The sequence below is a fragment of the Quercus lobata genome, chromosome 6, assembly GCF_001633185.2.
Source record: "Quercus lobata isolate SW786 chromosome 6, ValleyOak3.0 Primary Assembly, whole genome shotgun sequence".
Taxonomy (NCBI): domain Eukaryota; kingdom Viridiplantae; phylum Streptophyta; class Magnoliopsida; order Fagales; family Fagaceae; genus Quercus; species Quercus lobata.
In genome coordinates, this window is record NC_044909.1 from 50,895,869 (window position 1) to 50,919,351 (window position 23,483).

At 34.6% G+C, this 23,483-nt stretch overlaps 1 pseudogene across 1 annotated transcript; it reads left to right on the top strand.

Moving 5' to 3' along the window:
• Positions 1 to 6,413: 6,413 nt before the first annotated feature.
• LOC115993567 lies at positions 6,414 to 22,874 on the top strand (annotated as a pseudogene). Its single transcript, XR_004093018.1, has 28 exons — positions 6,414 to 6,497; positions 7,000 to 7,088; positions 7,194 to 7,368; positions 7,524 to 7,643; positions 7,731 to 7,814; positions 7,918 to 7,989; positions 8,119 to 8,241; positions 9,135 to 9,235; positions 9,333 to 9,426; positions 9,755 to 9,922; positions 10,045 to 10,134; positions 10,310 to 10,375; positions 10,462 to 10,518; positions 11,055 to 11,274; positions 11,496 to 11,632; positions 12,482 to 12,547; positions 12,626 to 12,682; positions 12,935 to 13,006; positions 13,742 to 13,789; positions 13,973 to 14,092; positions 19,847 to 19,912; positions 20,584 to 20,696; positions 20,799 to 20,883; positions 21,607 to 21,717; positions 21,788 to 21,883; positions 21,963 to 22,010; positions 22,361 to 22,429; positions 22,658 to 22,874. The product of XR_004093018.1 is annotated as an alpha-mannosidase-like (transcript).
• The last annotated feature ends 609 nt before the right edge of the window (positions 22,875 to 23,483 follow it).

The following is a 23,483-nucleotide window of genomic DNA, read 5'->3' on the forward strand; positions in this document are numbered from 1 at the left end:
CCTTCTTTCTTGTCAAAACCCCGCACTTCACATTGAGCAAACTCTAAATGCTAATCTTTCGGGTCAACACTTTTAACTCCTCTCCTTTTGAGTAATTATTAGGAGTTTTCTAAGTATAATAATGTGGCGCTCTTTATTCTCACATTCATAATGATAGATCACATTAATTGAATTCATGGTAAGGTTAATCATGAATGTGACTATGTGAGATGATGGAGTATTTGCTATTGAGTACTTAATGATTTTCACTCTCCTCTACTTCTATATTTCTTATACCTTTTCACTCAAACCACCTTGTGCCTACGCTGTGTTGAGGTTGGTGTAAGGCTAGCCTAAATGGCAAATTGTAGAGAATTAGATTAGGTATTTCAATTGGTGGAAAAAACTAGAAGATAAGATTAATAGGGCTTGTTTGGAGACTGATTTTTAAAATGATTTTCAAAAACAACCTTCTAATATGCCTATGCCTTTCCTTAATCTCGCTGAAACCCAAATGCCTAATTGCATAGAAGAAAAATCTGGGAAAGAAGAATGCTTTTAGGAAAAGAAAGGTGAGCTCTATTATTCTAAATTTCTGATGGTATGTTAAATAAGCCACTAACAACAATAAAATAATGAGTTAACTTACTAAGGAAGCTAATCTCCAATGGTTATTAATAGCTTTTAAATGCTTAAATGGGCTGGAAAAGAGAAAAATAAAAATAAAAAGCAGAAGTGGAATTGATCCGAATGTATGGATAAGGCTCAAGTTCACACTAAGCCCAATATTTTAAGATATTGATAAAGGTGAACAATGACTTACAAACAAACACAAGGAGCCTGCTCCAAAATCCAAACCAATGTGAAACTCAATAATACTCACACACACCTACAACAAACCCATAAAATTAATATGAAATATCAGGTGTAGTTTTTCGATATCTTTAACAAATTTGTTAAAATCAGTGTCCAATTCATCAATCACTACTGTAATAATAATTGTAATAACTAATAATAAGCATTTGTCCTCGTCTGTGCCCAGCCTCGTGAAGAAAACCAATGCATGTTTGAGTTGGTTTGGCAGATACACAAGCCTCCAAAAAAAGCAAGCGAATCTCTCGTGTTATCTCTTCTTTTAGATCAGTTAAGATGATCGGTAAAATATATCACTTTTGTTTATGTCGGTGAAATATGATTGGAAGATTACAATCTTACCTACCAATATCACAGCTATTATTGGTGATCATTAAAATTTACATCAATTCTCCTCAATATACATTATGCTGCTAGCAGAGGCCATCTAACTAGAACACGCACTGCATAATTAGATGAATATATGAAGGTAAACAAAGGAATCTTCATGCATGCCGGGCATGCACGTTAAAAAAAAAGAGAAGAAGAAAAAGAAGCCAATCTTATCCATACAAATAAAAAAATAAAGGGATAATGACAATAGGAAAGTCAAGGATTTTTTTTTTAAAGAATGGACAAACGTATTGGATGAGAGTGAGGAAATTGGGCATTCTTAAAAATATATAAATATATGGTACTTGATTTGTTGATTGTTGAACAAGTACATATTCTACTAACCAAACAATCAAGAACTTGCTAGTAAGAAAATACAAAAGGCAAAAGACGCAATCTACTTTGTTGAAAACGTCCCCGCATGATCAAATAGTGTTTTGACTGGATGGATCATGGATGGACCTGAAACACGGAATATCATCTCCTTATTTGAACAATTATATAATATTTCAGGTGTATATGCCATCTCCCTGCTCTTGTCCCACACCCACCCCCAACAAGTGTGTAGGACCCACCTATATAGGAGTTTTGTCTTCCACTTTTTCATGAATAAACTATGTACACAAGAGAAAATAAACCATGTACACAAGAGAAAAGGCGGTGTGCTTCTTGGGTAGAGTATTTTCTTTTCCAATACTTTTATTGTTTTTGACTTTTTGGTTTTTATTTAATTTGAATTATTTGAAAAATATTGAGCTGGCCAATTAAATAGGGTTGAAAAAAATTAAAATAAAAAGGACCGCGTGAAACATGATAGGTATTATTGTAATTTGCTTTTTTTTTGTTTTTCTTTTAAGATTACAATATTATTGTTTAAATAATTATAGAATTGATGATTGTTTTTTCATCGTTTAAAGTTTAGACCCGTTAAAATTTAAAACTTATTGTTTTATGGGTTCATGTACTTTTTTCTTTTTCTTATATTTCTCTTTTGAATTGTTTCAATAACGTATTCTTTAATTATATATATTTTTTGGTATTTTGGAAGTTTTGACATCTGAATTTGTATTAGTTTTTGCAATATTTAAACATGTTTAGCTGATTTCAATAACTATATCATGTACTATTCTTTTGAAGGTAATCATTTTTTCTTTTATATTTCTCTATTGTGTAATCATATACATTTGGTTTTGTTTCAAAAATTTATAAGAAGTTGTAAGGACACGATTCGCAACGAACCATAGCAGTGTTGGGCTCGCTCGTGAAAAGGCCCAAACAATATCATTTGTAGAGCATCGGTTTGAAAGGCTAGGCCTTGGTCACCAGGCGGTGGGTTTTTCGTGATATCCATACATGGTTAAGTTGTCTTCGCCCTTGGAGTCTTTCTCCTGGAGGCGGGCTAGGAGGCTCTGGTTTTTGGCCATTTTTCCTAGCCCCTTCTCTGGATTCCTTCCTTTTCCTTTTATACTTACATGCGTTCCTTATCCTTCGTCCACGTGTAGGATCGACATTCTAAGACTGATCCCATCGACCCATACCCGGAGTGGTTGGGGGTGGTTGAAAAAGCTGGAGAGTATGGCTCTGTCAGGTGCAGAGTATTGAATGGCAGTAAGGGCAGCTTTCCCTGGTCGTTACACTTTCCCACATACCCTTTTCTATTGGCACAGATATTTTAGATTTTTTCCCAAGTTGTTTTTATACCATTTTTGCCATTTCTTCCGAGGAGACTTTGGATAGGCCGAGGACTAAATCGTCCTCGGCTGTATCCCAATGCTATTTTGTATTTGTATTATCATGCATGGGCCATAACCTTCCTCAGCTTAGGCCTTTGGGCTCCAATGAATCAATGGAGCTGGTCCAAAAATTGTTGGGCCCCACAGAAGTAAATTTTATGATTCTTTAATATTTTTTAGTCTTTCAAAAGTTTTAACATTTGAATTATTCTTTTGATGGTAACACATTTTTCTTTTATATTTCTCTATTGTGTAGTCACACGTGCATGCGCGCGTGCACACACACACATATATAGGAGTTTTGTCTTTCTTTTTTCCAATGAATAAACTATGTACACAAGAGGAAAGACGGTGTGCTTCTTGGCCACGTAGAGTATTTCCTTTGCCAATACTTTTATTGTTTTTGACTTTTCGGTTTTTATTTAATTTGAATTATTTGAAAAATATTGAGCTGGCCAATTAAATAGGGTTGAAAAAAATTAAAATAAAAAGGACCGCGTGAAGCATGATAGGTTTATTGTAATTTGATTTTTTTTTTAAAGGTTACAATTTTATTGTTTAAATAATTATAGAATTGATGATTGTTTTTTAATTGTTTAAAGTTTAGACCCGTTAAAATTTAAAACTTATTATTTTATGGGTTCATGTACTTTTTTCTTTTTCTTATATTTCTCTTTTGAATAGTCATATATTTTTTGAATTGTTTCAATAACTTATTTTTTAATTATATATATTTTTTGGCATTTTGGAAGTTTTAACATCTGAATTTGTGTTAGTTTTTGCAATATTTAAACATGTTTAGCTGATTTCAATGACTATACCATGTATTATTCTTTTGAAGGTAATCACTTTTTCTTTTATATTTCTCTATTGTGTAATCATATGCATTTGGTTTTGTTTCAAAAATTTATAGGAAGTAAATCTTATGATTCTTTAATATGTTTTAGTCTTTCAAAAGTTTTAACATTTGAATTATTCTTTTGATGGTAACATATCTTTCTCTTATATTTTTCTGTTGTGTAGTCACACACACACATAGAGATTATTTTTAATTTGTAGGTTCTGAATCTTTTGATTCCTTTCAATTGTTATAGCCATAGATTATTCTTTTGAATGTAACTTATCTTTCTCTACTATTTAGTCATATATATTTTGTTTGTTTCAATAATTTCTAAGCAGTTTATCATTTAATTCTTTAATTTTTTTGGTCTTTTATCAGAAGTTTTAATATCTGAAATTTTGAATAAGCCATAGCATGTTTAATCAATGGCTTTTTCATCAAATTGTAACACAAATTGAAGTCATACAAGAGCAAATCATGCAATGGTGTAGTTTTTTAATCAATTTAAGATTTTATAAAATTATTTTAGTCTACCTTACAAATAGGTAGCTTTTCGTGCATAGCATGGGTTAGTGATTAATTATTATTATTTAGGAGAAGACCTTACATCCATTAGGATCTTAATACAATACAATCACAATCATAATAAATGTATATTAGTAACAATCATAATTATCAAATTTTATATTTATATAAAAAGAAAATCAAGAGAAAATAATATTTAACACATTCTATATTCATACATCTCATTAGATTCCTGTCATAATTAAAATAAAAAACTTTTAATAACTACCATAATTATTATATTTTATATTTAGACAAAATATAAAAGACTATAAATAACAACAATAACCAAGAGTTTTGTAACTCATATATCTCTTGATGTGTTTATGACATCCTAGATTTAATTTCCTCATATATTATCTCATTATTGGCTTGTAGCTATCAAAATATAAATAACAACCATAATTATCAATCTTTGTTTTTAGACAAAAAATTAAAAAAGTAACCAAAAAAAAAAAATATTTTGTTAAATTTTATTAATGTGTATTGCATTTGCATGAATTTGCTATTTTGTGAGAGTGTCAATATCAAGACTGACTGTACGTGTACTAACGTTAAACCCCAATCCGCCAAGTCACCCACCCTTTTGTTTTGAACCTCAAATGTCCATATGTGTTGCACATAATTATTCTTACCGAAAAAACTTAGGTAAACTTAGGTATAGTATATTAGGTGTTATTTTTTAGGTTCTTCTTTAAGATTTAGCCATGTGGCTACTTAACTAAAAAAAATACACTTTTATCCCATGAGAAAAAATCTATATAGCAGAATCTTAAAAAATAAAAAAAGAACTTAAGGAACAACACCTAAATATTGTATCTAAGTCATGCTCTATTCTTACCATATGATTGTGATGTCCACAAAATCAAAATCAAAATCAATATATGGTGGTGATTTTATCAAAAAAAAAAAATGGCGGCGATAATCAACGTCACTCTTTCCCCACCGTTCGATTATATAATCTCACGTAACCGCAATGTCACATCTACGGTCCACATTGGTCCCTAATTTAAGATTGACTTCATCAAATCACACGCTAGTTCAAAGTTCAAACACTTATACTAGTTTTTGAGGGCACGTGCTAAAAGGCTCTTCTATTTTTTTAGGTAAAGGTTAATAATTTGTATTTATTATAATTTATAAATATGTTTTTTTTTTCAAACAAATAAAAATGATAAACTTTAAAGATAAGTAGTAACTGTAATTTCTTTTTTGAATAGGGAAAAAAATTCTAATTTTAGGAATTCTCTTTTTGAATTCAAAATGAAATTTGTTATGATCTTATTTCTAAATAAAATTACTCTTCATTAATAAATATATTTTTGAATCACATAAAAGTCCAGTTGAAATGAAAAAATCTTCATAGACAGAATCCGCCATGATAAAATAAAAAAATGAAAAGTTCAAAATTACATTTTACATTGACGTTTGGCAAACTCTGTAACGGAACCTCATCCAATGATCAGTACGGACACTTCATATCTTGCATTTAAAAATCCAATGGCTAGGCCGGCCGGCCAAAATTCCCATTGGAGAAACCGATTTTCAAGTCTCATTCATATATATATATATATACAAACTATATGTTGTCCTTATTTGTCACACCTTGAATTCACAAAAGTTTGGTTCTATAAATATTAAACACAGCTAGCTCGCAAACCGAGTAGGCATATTGGTTATCTGAGAAAGTTTTGTTTCAGGTTTGGAAAATGAGACAGCTATTTGGTCGTTTAGCTTTCTCTTTTTGTCTGCGTGTGTTTCTCTGTCTTAGTTTGTATGGGAGTGTTAGTGGCAGTTATGTGAAGTACAACACTGGTGGTGGTATTGTGGAAGGCAAACTGAATGTTCATCTGGTTCCACATTCCCATGACGATGTGGGATGGTTGAAAACAATTGATCAGTACTACGTTGGATCAAATAACAGTATCCAGGTCATAGTTCTTCCATCTATGTATTTATGTACGTGTGTACAGTTATAGTTAAGGTTTGTTGTGAATTTGGATCATATGGAGACTAATTTTTGTAATGTTGTATGATTTTTTGGAGTATAGCGGGCATGTGTGGAGAATGTGCTGGACTCAGTTGTTGAATCGTTGCTACGTGATCCAAATAGGAAGTTTGTGTTTGCAGAGATGGTGAGTTCTCTGAATTGTGTGAGAGATTTCCGGGTTTACTTAATGTGTAATTGTATAATGGTTAGTGTTTTAAGTTTCAATGTAATGATTTTTTTTTATTGGTAAGTTATAAACGAACCTAATGGATTATGAATTCATGACCTTACCTGACCATTGTAAGGTGATTTGAGGAAATGACATTTGAGACAAGGCTCTTGGCTTTCGATTTATGATGCCACATCAATAGTTTTGACTAAATAGCATGATGTTCTCAATCACATTACAGATATTTGATATATACTTTGCAATGTAATTGAATGTTGACTGATTTTGACCTTTTGTGATTCATGAGTTAAATTTGCAAAATTAGTGTAAGAATGTCATAATTAATCTCTTAAATTCGTGAAAAATGTAATGCATTTTTTTTTTTTTTTAAGTTGACATTGTTGGTAAATTATTTCTATATCATGATATTGCTGTTTTCACATCTTTGTTCCTAAAGGAATTTAACATTGAATGATAGGCTTTTTTCACTCGATGGTGGGTAGAGCAAAGTGTGGAAACACAAGAAACAGTGAGAAAACTCGTAGATTCTGGACAATTGGAATTCATGTAAGACATTAGCAAGCAGCTTGAATAACTTGAATGTGTGTGTGAGAGAGATCCAATTTTAAATGCATTTCTATGGATGATAAACAACCTTTTTTCTATCTGCAGAAATGGTGGTTGGTGTATGCACGATGAAGCAACATGCCATTATATAGACATGATTGCCCAAACAACTCTAGGTCATCGCTTCATAAAGGAGAAATTCAATTATATTCCTCGTGCTGGATGGCAAATTGATCCATTTGGACATTCTGCTGTTCAAGCTTACCTACTTGGGGATGAGGTACGCTATTTCATGAGTGTTTATTCACTATTTTGTAAACACTATAATTCTCATATGCTGTGACCAACAACATCTGAATATGTTATGTTTTAAACAGTTTAGTTTCCTTAATACTGAGCAAGAACTGATACATCTTGATTCTTAATTCTCTGTAGCTTGGGTTCGATTCTGTACATTTTGCAAGGATAGATTATCAAGACAGAGCACAACGCAAGAATCACAAATCTCTTGAAGTTATATGGCGTGGGTCCAAAACTTTTGGTTCATCATCTCAGGTTTGGAATTGTGACATCTGCACTTTTACCATTCTTCTTTAAAAAGGGCGTTTGAACTCTCTATTCACATGTTGGGGCCCTTTGCAGATTTTTGCCAATGCCTTTCCTGTTCATTATAGTCCTCCATCTGGTTTTCATTTTGAAGTCAATTGTGACTATGTGCCCGTCCAGGTTAAAATTCTACAACTATAGTTACTTTTGCCAAGCATTCTCTGGATATCAGAAATTCTTGTGGAGTGTACCACCTTAATCTGGTATATATTGTGAGTTGCAGGATAATCCTTTACCATATGACTACAACGTTGAAAAGCGAGTTAATGATTTAATTAATAATGCCACATTCCAGGTAAAATCTTTGCTGACTAATATCTCTTAGAATTGTCTGTCTTAAGGGTCCTGATAAGAATATAGTTCGCTGATGTATTTAGAGCTAAAGGAGACTGAAATACAACAGTTACTTTAAATATATATTCAGGCAAATGTGAGACGGACAAACCATATCATGTGGACGATGGGTGATGATTTTCGGTACCAATATGCTGAGTCTTGGTTCAAGCAAATGGACAAATTTATTCACTATGTTAACAATTAAGGTAGGGTTTTAATGAAAATAATCAATGCGTTTGCTGGAAATTTGAATTCAAGGTTGCAATATCTTAGCTTGATTTGCCTTCGATTTGATGCTTGACATGGTTCTAAACACGAACCTAAGTACTTTGGTGTGGTCTAAATCATAATAACTCCTCATTTGGCCCAGCTTGCCCCTCCCCTGGATATCAAATCCATACTAGATAGTTTCATGACTTGCTACGTTTAAAAAAAAAAAAATATATATATATATATATATATACTGATAAATATCCCAATTTGTATAATGGCTTTCAATACAGGTTAATATTATAATCTGTGTAATTTCCCTCAAATGTAAGCTAGGTAATTTTCCTCAAAAGCAACACGTATTAGAGTCTGGGAATTAGCCTCTCTAAATAAATTACTCCACATATTTATATTACTCCTTTCTCTACTAGCATGTTTGAGGTTAAAGTGTTCAAGGAATCTGTGTTAAACCATGCTGCATTTCATGTTCTGTACTAAAACTTATTTGTGAGTTGGTATGTTAATAATTACAACGTTTAGCTTGGTACTTCGAAATATATTATGATTTCCTATTCTGATCATTGTAGATTGTGTCTTTTGAGGCTACATCTTCTAGATTAATTTTGATAATCTTTACTCTTTGTTTGATACTCTCAGTTAGTCACTGTATAAATATACTTTTTTAGAGGTATTCACTTATTCTTATGCCTCTTTAATTCTATTCTTATGACTATAAATCGTTATGCATCTTTTCTTGGTATGTAATTTAATTAATTTCAAAATAGGAATGGAGCTTTAGAACATTCTAGTTTTTCTGCCTTTTTCTTTATCAGTTGTTCGATATGTTTCACTTAGATTTAGTAATCCATTTATGAGTGTGGTTAATATTCTCAGGACGGTCGAGTTAATGCCTTGTATTCTACACCATCTATCTATACAAAGGCAAAAAATGCAGCAAATGAATCATGGCCACTAAAAACTGATGATTATTTCCCGTAAGCATTTTTACTTTTTCTTTCTTTCTACCTTTAGTTGACTAAGCAATTGAAATTGTCTACTGCATTAATGAGCTTGTCTGATGCTTACTGGCAGGTATGCAAACAGCGCAAATGCATATTGGACTGGCTTTTTCACTAGTCGTCCAGCCTTGAAGCGATATGTCCGAATTCTGAGTGGATATTATTTGGTATGACATCAGTGTCACTCTGCCTTGCTGATTATGTTGAATCAGAATAGATAGGGAGTAGCTATTTCCTCCATTCCTGTAAACTTGGTTTTCTGGGTGCAAACAACCTAGCATCTCCTGCTACCATCCTAGAAAATCCTGGTTATATATGCTTGGGATTTGGTCTCAAAAGTTGTTCACTTAGATAGCAAGAACTCTGCAAGGAACACAAAGATGTGTTCCGTGCAGAGAGAGGATAACTTCTTCCTATCATAAATAGGGTGGAGTTTTCTCATCTTTTATTTGGGCTATAAACATAATGAAGTGAATTTCCTTCTGTTAAAAATAGGCAGCACGACAAATTGAATATTTGGCTGGAAAGAGATTCAATGGTACCAACACTGGCAGCTTGGCAGATGCTTTAGGGATTGCACAACATCATGATGCCGTCTCTGGCACTGCTAAACAACATACAACCAATGACTACGAAAAACGCTTGGCTTTTGGAGCCTCTGAGGTAGGCAGCTAATCTTCATCTGAATTTGACCTTATGAGTCTTGTTTTATAGTCTTTGCACCATTGTTATCATATGATACATCTCTCTAAGCTATCCTTTAAAATGCAATAACTTTTTCGTAGACAGAAGCTGTAGTTAATGTTGCCCTATCTTGCCTTGCTAACAACAAATCAAGAGACCAATGTACGACGCTTGCATCAACGTTTACTCAGGTGGTGTTTCAATGTGGTTCCTAGCACTTTTGCTTCTATATCTATTTTCCTTATATTTTTCTTGAACTTTCCATCATTTGTTATATGTGGCAGCTCAGATAATCAGGTTGCTCCCCCTCTAGCCTAATCTTGATTCTTCTCTTTTTTCTCCCTTTTTCCGTCAATGTTTGAACAGTGTCAATTACTCAATATCAGTTACTGCCCACCAACAGAAGAAGATACACCAGAAGGGAAGAGTTTGGTAATTTTTTCTAATATTTCTAACTGTGGTATTAGATAATGCTTTGTTGGGATTTTTATTCATTATGTATTAATGGTTACTTTCAGGTTGTAGTGGCATATAATCCCCTTGGATGGAACCGTACAGACATTATTAAGATACCAGTGAGTACATGCTTATTTTGTGACTGTGATACCATTTTCTTATTTCATCAAAAAGACATCAAGGGTTCTTCAACCAAGTATACAAGAAGTATACAACAGAAGAAAATCAATAAGAACAGAATAATAAAATCCTCAAAAGGATCTATTTTATAATCTTGAGTCTGACTTTCAAGTTTATGGCATGCTCAAAAAAAAAAAAAAAATGACGGTACTTGATTTAATTTATGTTATCAAAAGTACTTGCCTTTTGAAAATTTGAATTTTTAAATTATTATGCACTGAGCACTTCAAGGAATTGATTTGCTCATTTAGTGTATGTAGTGTAGTGTCTGCTGCGTTCATATATCCTGTTGTATTGTTTGACTTTCTCATTCTCAATCTTAGTAATTTAAGTATCAATTTGGCGTCTACTTGTTCTTTGAAATGCAAAATTTAAACTTCTACTACAGAAATTTTCTCTCTTTCCTTCCTTTGATTTTGCAAATAGATAGGATGTTTACATTTCAGTGTGATTTGAAAGTGGAAATAACTACCAGGTTAACAATGCCAATCTTGTTGTCCAAGATTCTTCTGGCAATACCATTGAGGCACAATATGTAGCTTTAGATAACGTTACAGCCAACTTAAGAATCTTCTATACAAAGGCCTACTTGGGGCAGTCATCAATACAAATCCCTAAATACTGGCTTCTCTTTCAAGCATCTGTGCCGCCACTTGGTTGGAACACTTACTTCATTTCTAATGCATCTGGGAATGGTATATGTCTGATTTCTTTTCTCATTATTGAATGCCACTTGACTTCTTTCTTTTTTATATTCCCTAAGAATTATTTTTTTAGTCTATGAATGCAACTTAACTATTTTGGACTCCTATGAAGTTCATTTACTAGAATGGATTGGCGCAGATAGTACTATAATATTGAGGCTGAACTTATTTCAGTTAATCTTATTTTTTATATGCACTCCCATATGGTGCAGGGGAAATACGAAATGGATCTCTTTCCATGATGGACACTCCACAGAATGAGACCATCGAAATTGGACCTGGGAATCTAAAGATGTCATTTTCTTCGACTTCTGGACAACTCAAACGTATTTACAATACTAAAACAGGGGTAATTTCTTTCACAGTACCCAAATAGTTGCCTTGAATTTGGATAGTATTGGTTGAACCAGATTTTGTACATTATAAACTGCTGACCAAATGATCCAAGTTAGATTGTTGTGGCATCATACTAAAGAATGTATATATAGATTTAGAAAGTCAACAAGGAGGAGTAATATTGAGACGGTATCACATGCGCTTGCCGCATGTAAGATTTTCCCAGTAATATTATATGCGTGTGCATGTAGATGATTTATTTTGTCATTACCAAAATCCTCAAAGTCATCCATGTAATACATTTGAATCTGTTTAAGTTGCAAAAGAGGGTTTAGATTAGGACTTTGTTTGTCGGGGGAAGCATTAAAGTTGACTTCTTGACCTGTTTGCCCCATTTATTCAATCTTTTTTTAAACCTTACAAAATTACTTCTTGGTACAATCCAATTTTCCTTCTGGGAAAAAGGAGCGAGATTGTCTCTTCTTGTGTGGTCTGTTTTTCAGTTTTGAAGGTTGTAACTATCTGTCTTGCTGCAAAAAAATAATGCATTACCCAATATGATTTTCCATGAATGTCCACAAATTCAATTTTCATATCATTCTATCTTGGGAAGTTGATATTCAATCTTATGTAGATTCAAGAGAAGAGAAAATTTTTGTTTAGCAGTGATGGGTACTGTTCACTTTCCATTCAAGAGAAGAGAAAATTTTTGTTTAGCAGTGATGGGTACTGTTCACTTTCCCTGGGCGTTCTACCTTGTTCCACCTAAATATATTTTGTTTGTTTCATTCTTCTACTAGAGATGCTTCAGAGACTATTTTAGTTAAACTAAAAATTGTCTTTAAATGATTGTCATGGTCAGGTCGATGTACCAGCACAACAGAGTTATCTCTGGTATGCTTCAAGCCCAGGTGATGTCGATCCTCAGGTATGCAAAATTTATGCAGGTTTGGAAGTAATTATGACTGGATTCAGTAATATGATAGTTATATTGTCTCTCTTACAGGCTTCTGGTGCATATATTTTCCGGCCCAATGGCCCTCCCAATATTGTTGCAAGATCAGTAAGCCTTCTTTTCCCATTGTCACTCATGCTTGCCAAATGTCCAACCACTCACCTATGACATGTGAATGGAATTAAATAATAAAAATGCGTTAGAAACTAATAATGTACTCAACTCAAATCAACAAAACCTTTCCTAACTATTTGGGTTTTGCTGCACTGGATGCTATTCTACTTTTTCTTGTATTTGTTCTAATAATATCTGTTATATATGGTTTCCTTTATATTCTAAAAGCAATTTGATACACTACAGGTGCCCTTGAAGGTCATTCGTGGACCATTGGTTGATGAGGTTCATCAACAGTTTAATTCATGGATATACCAAGTTATCAATTTGTTTACATGTTTGGTTTGTCAAGTGCAATCTGTTTTGCATTGTTAGGTTATCAATTAGTATGGTGCTTGTACTTTTCTCCATAATTCAGCGAGTTTTATTGTGATCTAGAACTTGTAGGCACTATAACTATGGCTATGTTATCCCCTACTATTTTTGAACACTTAGTATGATTGCTGCAAATCACTGTGGGATATGGCCATATGGGATGTTAAACTCACTTGTCCACCATAATCTAGACAGGAGGACATGGCCTTTTTTTTGTCTGCAAATTCACCATATTGAGTGAGCTGCAAAAGACAATTGTTGTGAAAAATATCCAAAATAATAAAATAGCAAGCTCCACAAAGAACGTTTTATTTTGGTATTCTCACACTAACTCACATATTAGGGCAAGATTTATCTTCTGACATTCACACTCTTAAACAAATGCTATACTACCACTTTAATTTATAGGGACTTTCATACCTTCATATCTCTTATTAGCATGCAGGATTACCAATCATACATAGGAATTATTACATCTTTTTATATATTTTAAATAGCAATATGAAATTCCAAAACCAACAAAGAAATCTCTAAACTTACCACCTTATGATTATGACCCAGTGACAACTGTTTAATAAATACATAAGTGTTATTGTTATTCTTTATTTATATACTTCAATGTTTTGTGTCTTCCACCATCTATGACATGCTTATTTTTCCTGGTGGTTTTTTTATTAGGTCACCAGACTTTACAGAGACAAGGAGCATGCAGAAGTTGAATTCACTGTGAGTTATAGAACCTTTCTTTTTCTAAAGATTTTGATGAAAGAAACATCTTCTATACATTTTAACTATGTAAATAATATGAAAACTGTGGCCAGTAATGATTTCTGTTTACTGCATGTAAAGTAAAAATTGTCTAATCTTTCTGAACTCAAATTAAGTGGCTTTGACAAATTTTATTTGCAGATTGGCCCAATTCCTGTGGATGATAGTGTTGGTAAAGCGGTCATCACGCGAATGACAACAAATATGGTCACTAACAAGGCGTTTTATACTGATTCTAATGGAAGAGATTTTCTAGAACGTGTATGAGTCATGACTCTGTCTCACACACCATTTTCCTCTTTAAAATAATAATAATAGGGAACCCTTCATGTAGTAGTGCTACTTTCAGCCATAAGCTTCAGAGTATCCCAATCTGGCCATAGGTTAGGACTCAATGGAGGGTAGATTTGTATATTTTTCCTTTTTCTTTGCTAGGTAGGAAAATTTAAATCCTAAACTCTTGAAGATTTTCATTGATTTATGCATGTTTGTAGGCTTGACCTCAATCCTGTGAAAAGTTTTTTGATTTTTTAAAATAAATTGAAGTCCTAGATAATGTACTCTCTATGGATACAGATCTGTTCTTGGTTCTCTTTGACATGCAAATCATGCAACAAATATAAACTGTTATATTCTTGTTAACAATATAAAGTGAGAGAAAAAGACTGAATAGTCTGTATATTAATGTGTGTATGATAATGTACAATAGAGAGCCTTATATAGGCTATGTATGTGTGCAGTACAAGTAATAGGAGTGAACTACAAGTACAATATACTGGGTAGGCCCAATGGGCTAAACTAGTCTAAACTATACACTAACATCCACCCTCAAACTCGAGGTGGCAAGGAGGAAACCAACTGGAGTTTGGATATAAGATCTCAAAGATGAGCAGGCGGGTGAGTCTTGGTGAAGATATCAGCAGGTTGGTCAGCAGAGGAGATGGAGAACAACTTGAGATTTCCTTTCTTGAGATGCTGGCGAGTGACGTGGCAGTCGATCTCAATGTGCTTGGTGCGTTCATGGAAGACATCATTATGAGTAATGTAAATAGCACTATGATTGTCACAATAAAGAGGAGTGGCAATGGGCTGTGGAGCATCCATGTTAGCCAAGAGCTAGTGAAGCCAGACAAGCGCGCAAGTGGTGTCAGAAAAGGTAGGATACTTAGCCTCAGTACTAGAATGGGAAACCACATCCTACTTCTTGCTACGCCACGAGACAAAAGGAGTACCTAACAGGAAAGAGAAACTTGTGATAGAGCATCGATCAGTCGGATCACCTGCCTAGTCCGCATCTGATTAAGCATGAAGCTCGAGAGGAGTAATGAAGACCATGATAAAATGTGCCCTTGACATATCGGAGAATCCGAAGAACGGCAACATAGTGGACAAAACGAAGGGCATCCATGAACTTACTAACCATACCCATGGCATGTGAAATATCCAGACGAGTAACAGTGAGATAGATCAGACTACCAACTAACTAACGATAGCAAGTAGCATAAAATATAGGTTCACCATCTAAGGGTGTGAGCTTTGCATTGTATTCTAAGGGAGTGGAAACAGTCTTGTTGTCGGTGATACCAACTTTGGAGAGAAGATTAGAAGCATATTTAGCCTAGGAAAGATAGTATCCATCAGAGGATGAGGTAACCTCAAGCCTAAGAAACTAGCTGAGAGTGCTCGGATCTTTCATCTCAAAATGTTGACTAAGGAAGTGCTGAAGAGAGCAGATAACTGCAAAATCATCTCTAGTAATAATCATATCATCAACATAAAGAAGACTAAGAGTGATACCAATAGAGGATCTTTGGACAAAGAGAGCAGTGTCATGAGGACTCGAAGTGAAACCCTGTTCAGCAACAGCTGAGCTAAACTTTTCAAACCAAGCTCAAGGAGCTTGCTTGAGGCCATAAAGAGTATGACGAAGGCGACAAACTTAACTACCTGAGTGTGGATAGCCAGGGGGTGGTTGCATGTACACTTCCTAGTGGAGGTCTCCATTGAGGAAAGCATTCTTCACATCCATTTGATAAAGAGGCCAACGACGAATAGCAACCACAGCAATGAGACATCTGATAGATGTAAGGCGAGCAACAGGAGCAAGTGTTTCCTCATAGTCAATGCCATACTCCTAAGTAAAGTCATTGGTAACTAGGCGAGCCTTATATTGTTCAATAGATCCATCAACCTTGATCTTGATCTTGTAAACCCACCTACAACCTACTACAAACTGACCAAGAAGCAAATCAACTATATCTTAAGTGTGATTCTTATAAAGGACATCTAGTTCTTCGTTCATAGCTTGTTGCTAAAGAGGGTCAGTATGAGTCTCACAATATGTGTGAGGTTCATAAAGGGTGGCAAGAGTAAAAGAGCAGTGATAATCAGTGAGATAAGCGGGAGGAATGCTTACCCGAGTGGAATAACGAAGTTCAGGACCAACAGGAGACTCAGAAGAGGGTGGTGCCACAAGATCCAAGACAGGCAGGTCATATGTCGGGGATAGAACCGAATATAAGTCGTCTGGAGAGGCAGTCGATGTTGAAGAATCCTCCACAAGTTCAGGATAGAGAGGGAGGAAAAGATTAGTAAAAATGGGAGAATCTCAGGAAGAGGACGTAGGAAATTGTTGAAGACTCATGAAAGGACGATGTTCCCAAAACTCAACATGACGGGAGACACGAAGGCAATGAGAAATGGAATCATAGCAGTGAAACCCTTTTTGAGATACACCATAACCAAGGAAACAACAGAGACGAGTATGAGGTTGGAGCTTTGTTCATTCATGAGGAGAAAGAGAGACAAAGCAAGCATAACCAAAAACCCGAAGAGAGGAGTAGTCAGGAGTTTGACCATAGAGAAACTCAAATGGTGATTTGTTGTGTGTAGTTGGTGAAAGAATACGATTAATGGTGTACACAGCAGTGAGTGCGGCCTCACCCCAAAAGTGCTCAGGAAGAAAGGTAGAAATGAGAAGGGTGTGGACAATATCAAGAATGTGACGATATTTTCGTTCTGCACAACCATTTTGTTGAGAGGTGTAAGGACAAGACCACTGAGAAAGGGTACCATGACTGTCTAAAAAGGATAGGAAAGATTTATCATTATATTTTTTAGCATTATCTGATAGAAAGACTTTGACAGTGCGTCAATCATTTTATGAAATGTTTGGTAAATAGATATAAGTTCAGATCTATGGTGAAGCAGATAAATCCAAGTATATCGAGAAAAATAATCCACAAATATGACAAAATATTTAGATCCCCCCTTAGTGGAAATAGGTGCAGAACCCCAAATATCAGAATGTATAAGATCAAAAGGGGTAGAAGAAAAGGAGTCACTATTATTAAAGGATTTGTTTGCCAAAATGACAGGAAGTACAATAAATTTTTTGAAATTGAATTGAACCTAAATGACCTTGAGAAGCTAACAACTAAAGACGAGATAAGGATGGATGACCAAGACGAGCATGCCATAGATCAGGTGAAGGGGTGGTAGTGGTAGCAGCTGCGGAAACAACTTGTGAAGGAAGCTTCAAGTCATGAACCTAAAACATGCGACCAACTTTACGGCCTATCCCAAGCACTTAACTCGTCCGAGGATCCTGCACATCTACACCATGATTAGTAAATAGAAGATCTACGCCTAATTTACAAAGTTGACCAACATAATGCAAATTGAGGGATAACTTTAGGATATGAAAAGTGTCACTAAGGAAAACAAGGAGAATAGATTGTTCTTTTATGACTAACAAGCATAGGAGTACTATCAGCAGTGTAAATGGTGATTGGATGTTTTAAGAATGCCTAATCAGAAAATTGGGATTCATCAAGAGTCATATGGTTACAACATGTAGTATCAAAAAACCAAGTTTGTTTACTTGAGGTGACAAAAAGGGCAATGGAAGTGCGGGATAAAATCTGTTGAACAACTGCCTCAATATCAGCCGTAGTAAGTAGGGAAACCAAAGATGGACCTGTAGGAACCGATGGATCTGAAGGACATACAACAGTTGCCCGAGAAAGAGAAGCTTTATTTTGCTCTTGCACAAATTTTTGCAGTTTGTGACAAACTGAGATGTCATGGCCTTTGGCACAACAAAACTTGTAGCGAGTACCTTTGGAAGATTGAAAAGTGGGATGCCTAGAGTTTATTCGTGGAGGAGCAGTGAATGTAGCAATGGAAGGCTGTGGAAAAGGTGTAGCCAATACATGATCAGATGATGACATGTGATGAGTAGGCCGACGGTTCTCCTTAGAAATGAGCTCCTTGACTGCAGCATCAAGAGAAGGAGTAGGAGACCGGCTAAGCAGAGAAGCCCTAGTAGACTCAAAATTCTCATGTAAACCCATCATGAAGTACATAAATTTACGGCGATCCCGATATTTGACAAAGAGCTCAATGTCCTTAGAACACACTAGTGGAAGATCTGCAGCAAAGAGTTGTTCCCACATAGTAGAAGTCTGAGAATAAAAATTAGAAATAGACTGACCTGTCTTTTGGCTCATTTGATAAATCTTTGATTCAATGTGGAATTCCAGGCTTGAATCATTAGTAAAATTATAGCAATTGGCCAAAAATTTCCAAGCAACCTCAGTAATCTCAAGACAAGGAAGAAGATTATGAATGGAGGGAATAGAGGTATTGATAAACCAAGACAAGATCTTACTCTGAATACTCTCCCATTCCTCTAGGCGTTCTTCATAATCATCCATTGTAACAGCAATCTTGGAAGACTCTGCAGCAGTTGTGGCTTTGGACTTAGGGTTTGGAACTGGCTTAAGAATTGAACCAGTCACATATCTCCACAGTTTATGACCCTTGAGAAAAACAGTCATATTCTGAGACCATGCATGATAGCTAGTAGGACCATCCAACATAATGGTGATAAGACGTATGATATCTCGTTCATGTTGTTGAGCCATAATGAAGAAAATGATCAAAAAGTGAGATTTAGAGACCTCAAATGCAGAAACGGAGTCCAAAATAAGAATCTACTCGAAAAACTGAGCAAAACAAGTCCTGTTGGAAAATTTTGACTTTGGTCAATGTCAACGGTCAATGGCTCGGGATGCTGACGTGGCAATGTGACGTCACTCTAGGGTTGACGTGGCAGTACGTGAAACGGAGTAGGTGCGTGGAAGCGCATGACGGCCATGTTCCTAGCGCATGAGGCGCGTGTGAGAGACTGACGGCGCGTGCTCGTGAGGCAGAAACTTCAGCCAGCACATGGGGGCGTGTGTGAGGTGGTTTCTAGCATCTCTTTGTTGGGTTTTGCTCGAGATCAGAAGATTTGTCAATCTGTGCCTTGACTTTGGCAGTTTGCTCAACGAAACTGACGAAATCCGAGTGTTCTAGGGGCTGTGGGCGTGACGACGGTGACTCACTTTTGACAGTGACTACTAGATGAAGATGATGGCAGCAGAAGAACGCCAGAGATGTCCACAAGAACCAAAAAGTTAGAGGAATGGCTTTGATTCCATGATAACAATATAAAGTGAGAGAAAAAGACTAAATATATATTCTGTATATTGATGTGTGTATAATAATGTAAAATAGAGAGCCTTATATAGATTAGATATGTGTGCAGTACAAGTAATATGAGTAAACTACAAGTACAGTATACTGGGCTAGGCTCAATAGGCTAAACTAGTCTAAGCTATACACTAACAATTCTAGTCCTCTTGGCTGGCTGATCATAGCTTCCAAATAATACATTTGTCCAGTTTTATGCTAAGTTTCCTTTCAAGAAGTTAGCCAATGAATTTCAGTTCCTCAAAATTATATCTCTAGAATATCATTGTAGTAACATCTTTTCACAGTAAAATCCTCTCTTCTTTCCTTAACGCCCCCTTCTCTTTCTTTCTTTTTTTATTTATTATTTATTATTTATTTTTGAGTTCCTGCGTTTGCACAGCGTAAAACATTAAGAGTGTTGCCCCCTTTAATGGAGTTTAATGTTCTCAATGTTTATTGTGTTGTAACTGGAAATCTATGGTCATAATTTTGCAGATTCGTGATTATAGAGCAGATTGGCCACTTTCAGTTAATCAACCTGTAGCAGGAAACTACTATCCAGTAATCTTCTTAATACTCTATCAATTAACATTAACCATATATGTGTAAAACACTAGCAGCACTGGATTATTTTACTTAGGGTTGCATTAGGAAAAATGCATTATTAATGAATTAGGCTGCATTGTTTGAGCTTACAAGGATCTTGTTAATTCTTGATCTTGACAATCCTTATGAGTTTTTTTTTTTTTTTTTAAATTATAATTTTTCATTTTGAGATTAGAGTAGACTTGTGGTTTCTAATTGCATTCAAAGATCAAGAATTTGAACTCTCTGATTTATAATTTTCTTGATGTCTATATAGGTCCTATCATTTTAATATACAAATATGAAACAACATTCGAACATAAGACTATAATTCCAGGTCCATATATAATAATGCATGCGTGTTTTAGGTGTGTGGTTGACTGGTTGTGTGGAGAATTTTCCTCTTGAATGGTTAATCACACAGCAACTAGCCTAGGCTGCTATTCACTTTTGAAATGCATGAAGATCAAGAACACATTTAAGGCCAATATTAGTATAGGACAATAATTATATTCGGGCTCTTAAAAATTAAATATGGTTTTCTTAAAAAGTGATTCCGAGGCTCCCACCTGTTCTTTCTCATTGTGTTTAATGACTAAAATAACATTAATTCTGTAATGGTAATCTTCTTCTTCTTCTTTTTTCAGCTTAATCTTGGAATTTATACCATGGATAATAAATCTGAATTATCAGTCTTGGTTGACCGTGCAACTGGTGGAGCCAGCATTGAAGATGGAGAAATAGAGCTAATGCTCCATAGGTTCAAATTTCACATTTTCTTCTTGTTTAACATTCTGGTTAAATGTATGTTTTGGTTTAGATGTGGGCATGCTAAGCTGATTATCCTTTCTTTTCATGCAAGGCGTACGGTCCATGATGACTCTAAAGGAGTGGGTGAAGCATTGGATGAAAGGGTGTGCGTTGATGAATCATGTGAAGGATTAACGGTATCATAGCACATAGAACGAGTAATTTATGCTTTTGAATTACCATTTTTTTCTACACTTACCTCTATGTGAGGATGGCCATATCAAAATGTAAAGAAATGAATGAATTTCATTGAGTAATTGAATAATCTAATACATTGATCTCTGTTATATATAGCTTTGTTCTCTGTTATCCACTGTAGCTTTCTTCCTGCTCTTCTAATATTTTCCAAAAGATGCATTCAATATGATGATTTCGTTCTCAATTTAAAAAAAAATAAAAATAAAAAAAAATAAAAAAATAAAAACCCAATACATCCTGATTTAATGCTATAACTTAATTACCACACACTGCCTCTGCACGATACAAGGCATGGGATTTCTTAATTGGTGTTAAATACATACATTTTCTTTTTATATATAATTTTAGAAAGTTTACATGTCTAATTTATTTAATCTTTACATGCTGGACTTACAATGAGTATGCTTTTCCACTGGATTAATTTTGGAGTAGAAAGCTTTTTGGTCAAATTTGCGTGTTTTTCATTCTCTTTCTTATTTTTACTTTGATTGTAGGGTTGTTATTTTTTATGTGTTAGTGCCCAAGGCTTGCTAAAATTGTATCAGCAAAAGTGCTTTTTAGTATTAAACCAATGGCCATATAATTGAACTGCTTCAAAGATAGAAAATGACTCGATTGTATTATCTATAATTCTGATTTCTCATCTGATATCTTTCATACAGGTTCGCGGAAATTATTATGTAAGCATTAACCAGGTAGGGGCTGGAGCACGCTGGCGCCGAACAACTGGCCAAGAAGTGTACTCGCCTCTTCTTTTAGCTTTCACACATGAGGTATGGCTGGATTGCAGTTTCGGATGTTATCTTCATAGCTGGTTTACATACTAATATAATTAATGCTCAGAAGTTGGAGGACTGGAAAGCGTCTCATTTGACAAAAGCAACTGCCATTGATCCAAACTACAGCTTGCCTCTCAATGTTGCTTTGATTACTCTTCAGGTTTCTCTGTTTACTCGCTGTAGAATAAGTTGGGAGTTTTTGATTCTCTCTTTCTTGCTCGCTAAAAATAATGTTGCAGGAGTTGGATGAGGGAAGTGTGCTCCTCCGTTTGGCTCATTTATACGAGGTAAATGATAAAAAGCATAAGTTCCTCTTTGTACTCCAATTGATGTGAACCAAGTATGAGTGAAAAAAATCTCGTGTGAGGCACATGCGTCCATTGTCTCACTGACATGTGGGTCCATGTGCGTCTCATAAGATACCATCTCGTATGAGTGATGCTTAGATATGTGTCAACTTAAGAGCCCTTCTCCCAAGTCATACATACAATATCCACCCAGCCCTAGTCCAAACATGACATATCCTACATCTTTTTTTCATTTTCTTTTCCTGGGCTCTAATATAATTTCCTTCCATGTTGCTACGTCAAATATGTAGTTCTTATACACTTTATGGTGTTGGTGAAAATGTATTCAGGTGGGTGAAGATGTTGAATATTCAACACTAGCCAATGTTGAACTGAAGAAGATTTTTACTGGGAAAACGGTATGTCTGATTTCTGCCTAGTGTTATTGCAGTAATTTTTATCCTGACAAGGTAGTAAAAGTATGGTCCCAGATCATTCTCTATGATTAAGTCATTTAATCTGAAACAAATACTTGGGAAAATATTTGGAAGAGAGGATATTTTGGAAGAGAGGATAATCCGAAAAGCCGTGTTATGACTTATGAGGGTGTAAAATATCAATGTGATTATTAGTTTTTGAACTTTCAGATAAAGGAGGTGAAGGAAATGAGCTTATCAACAAACCAAGAGAAGTCAGAGATGAAGAGGATGACATGGAGAGTTGAAGGGGACAGCAGAACGGAACCTAACCCAATTAGAGGCGGTCCAATCAACAATTCAACTCTTGTTGTTGAGCTTGGTCCTATGGAGATTCGTACTTTTTTGTTGAAATTTTAGCAGATTTATCATCATTGTATAATTTGAACAGGACAGAGGAAATAATATTTTTATGCTAAGTTGTATGCCTGTATCAACAAGACAACAAGTCTAGAGTTAAAAAATAAAAAATAAAAAATAAAACTAATATCACTGGGTGTTAAATTATTATTGATCAATAAATAAGTGATGTTTGTAATATGTTTAAATGAGAATTAAAAGTCAATATCGAACAAACTAGGTAAATATTTAGAACTCAAAGACTAATCTTACAGCTTAATCACTTTTTACTTTTAAACTAGCAGTTAGTCCAAATATAAGTGATTAAAATTCATATTGCATGCATATATAATTTATTTTTTTAAATGAACAAATTCAAAAAAAAAAATTTGAAATGAAAATGACTTTACATATTTACAATTTTTTTATTTTTTATTTTTTATTTATAATCACTCTACATAAATTTTTTTCATAATCACTTTACATAAATTAAATTTTTTTTCCTTTCGGATATAATTTTTTTTAATGAATCATAGGTTATATTATATTCATTAATTTTGTTTTAACATAGAATTTCTCTTTTCTCAAAAGGACAAATGTCATTTAAAAAAATGTGTTTTAAAAATTAGATAAATGAGCGAGTTGGATACATAGAACA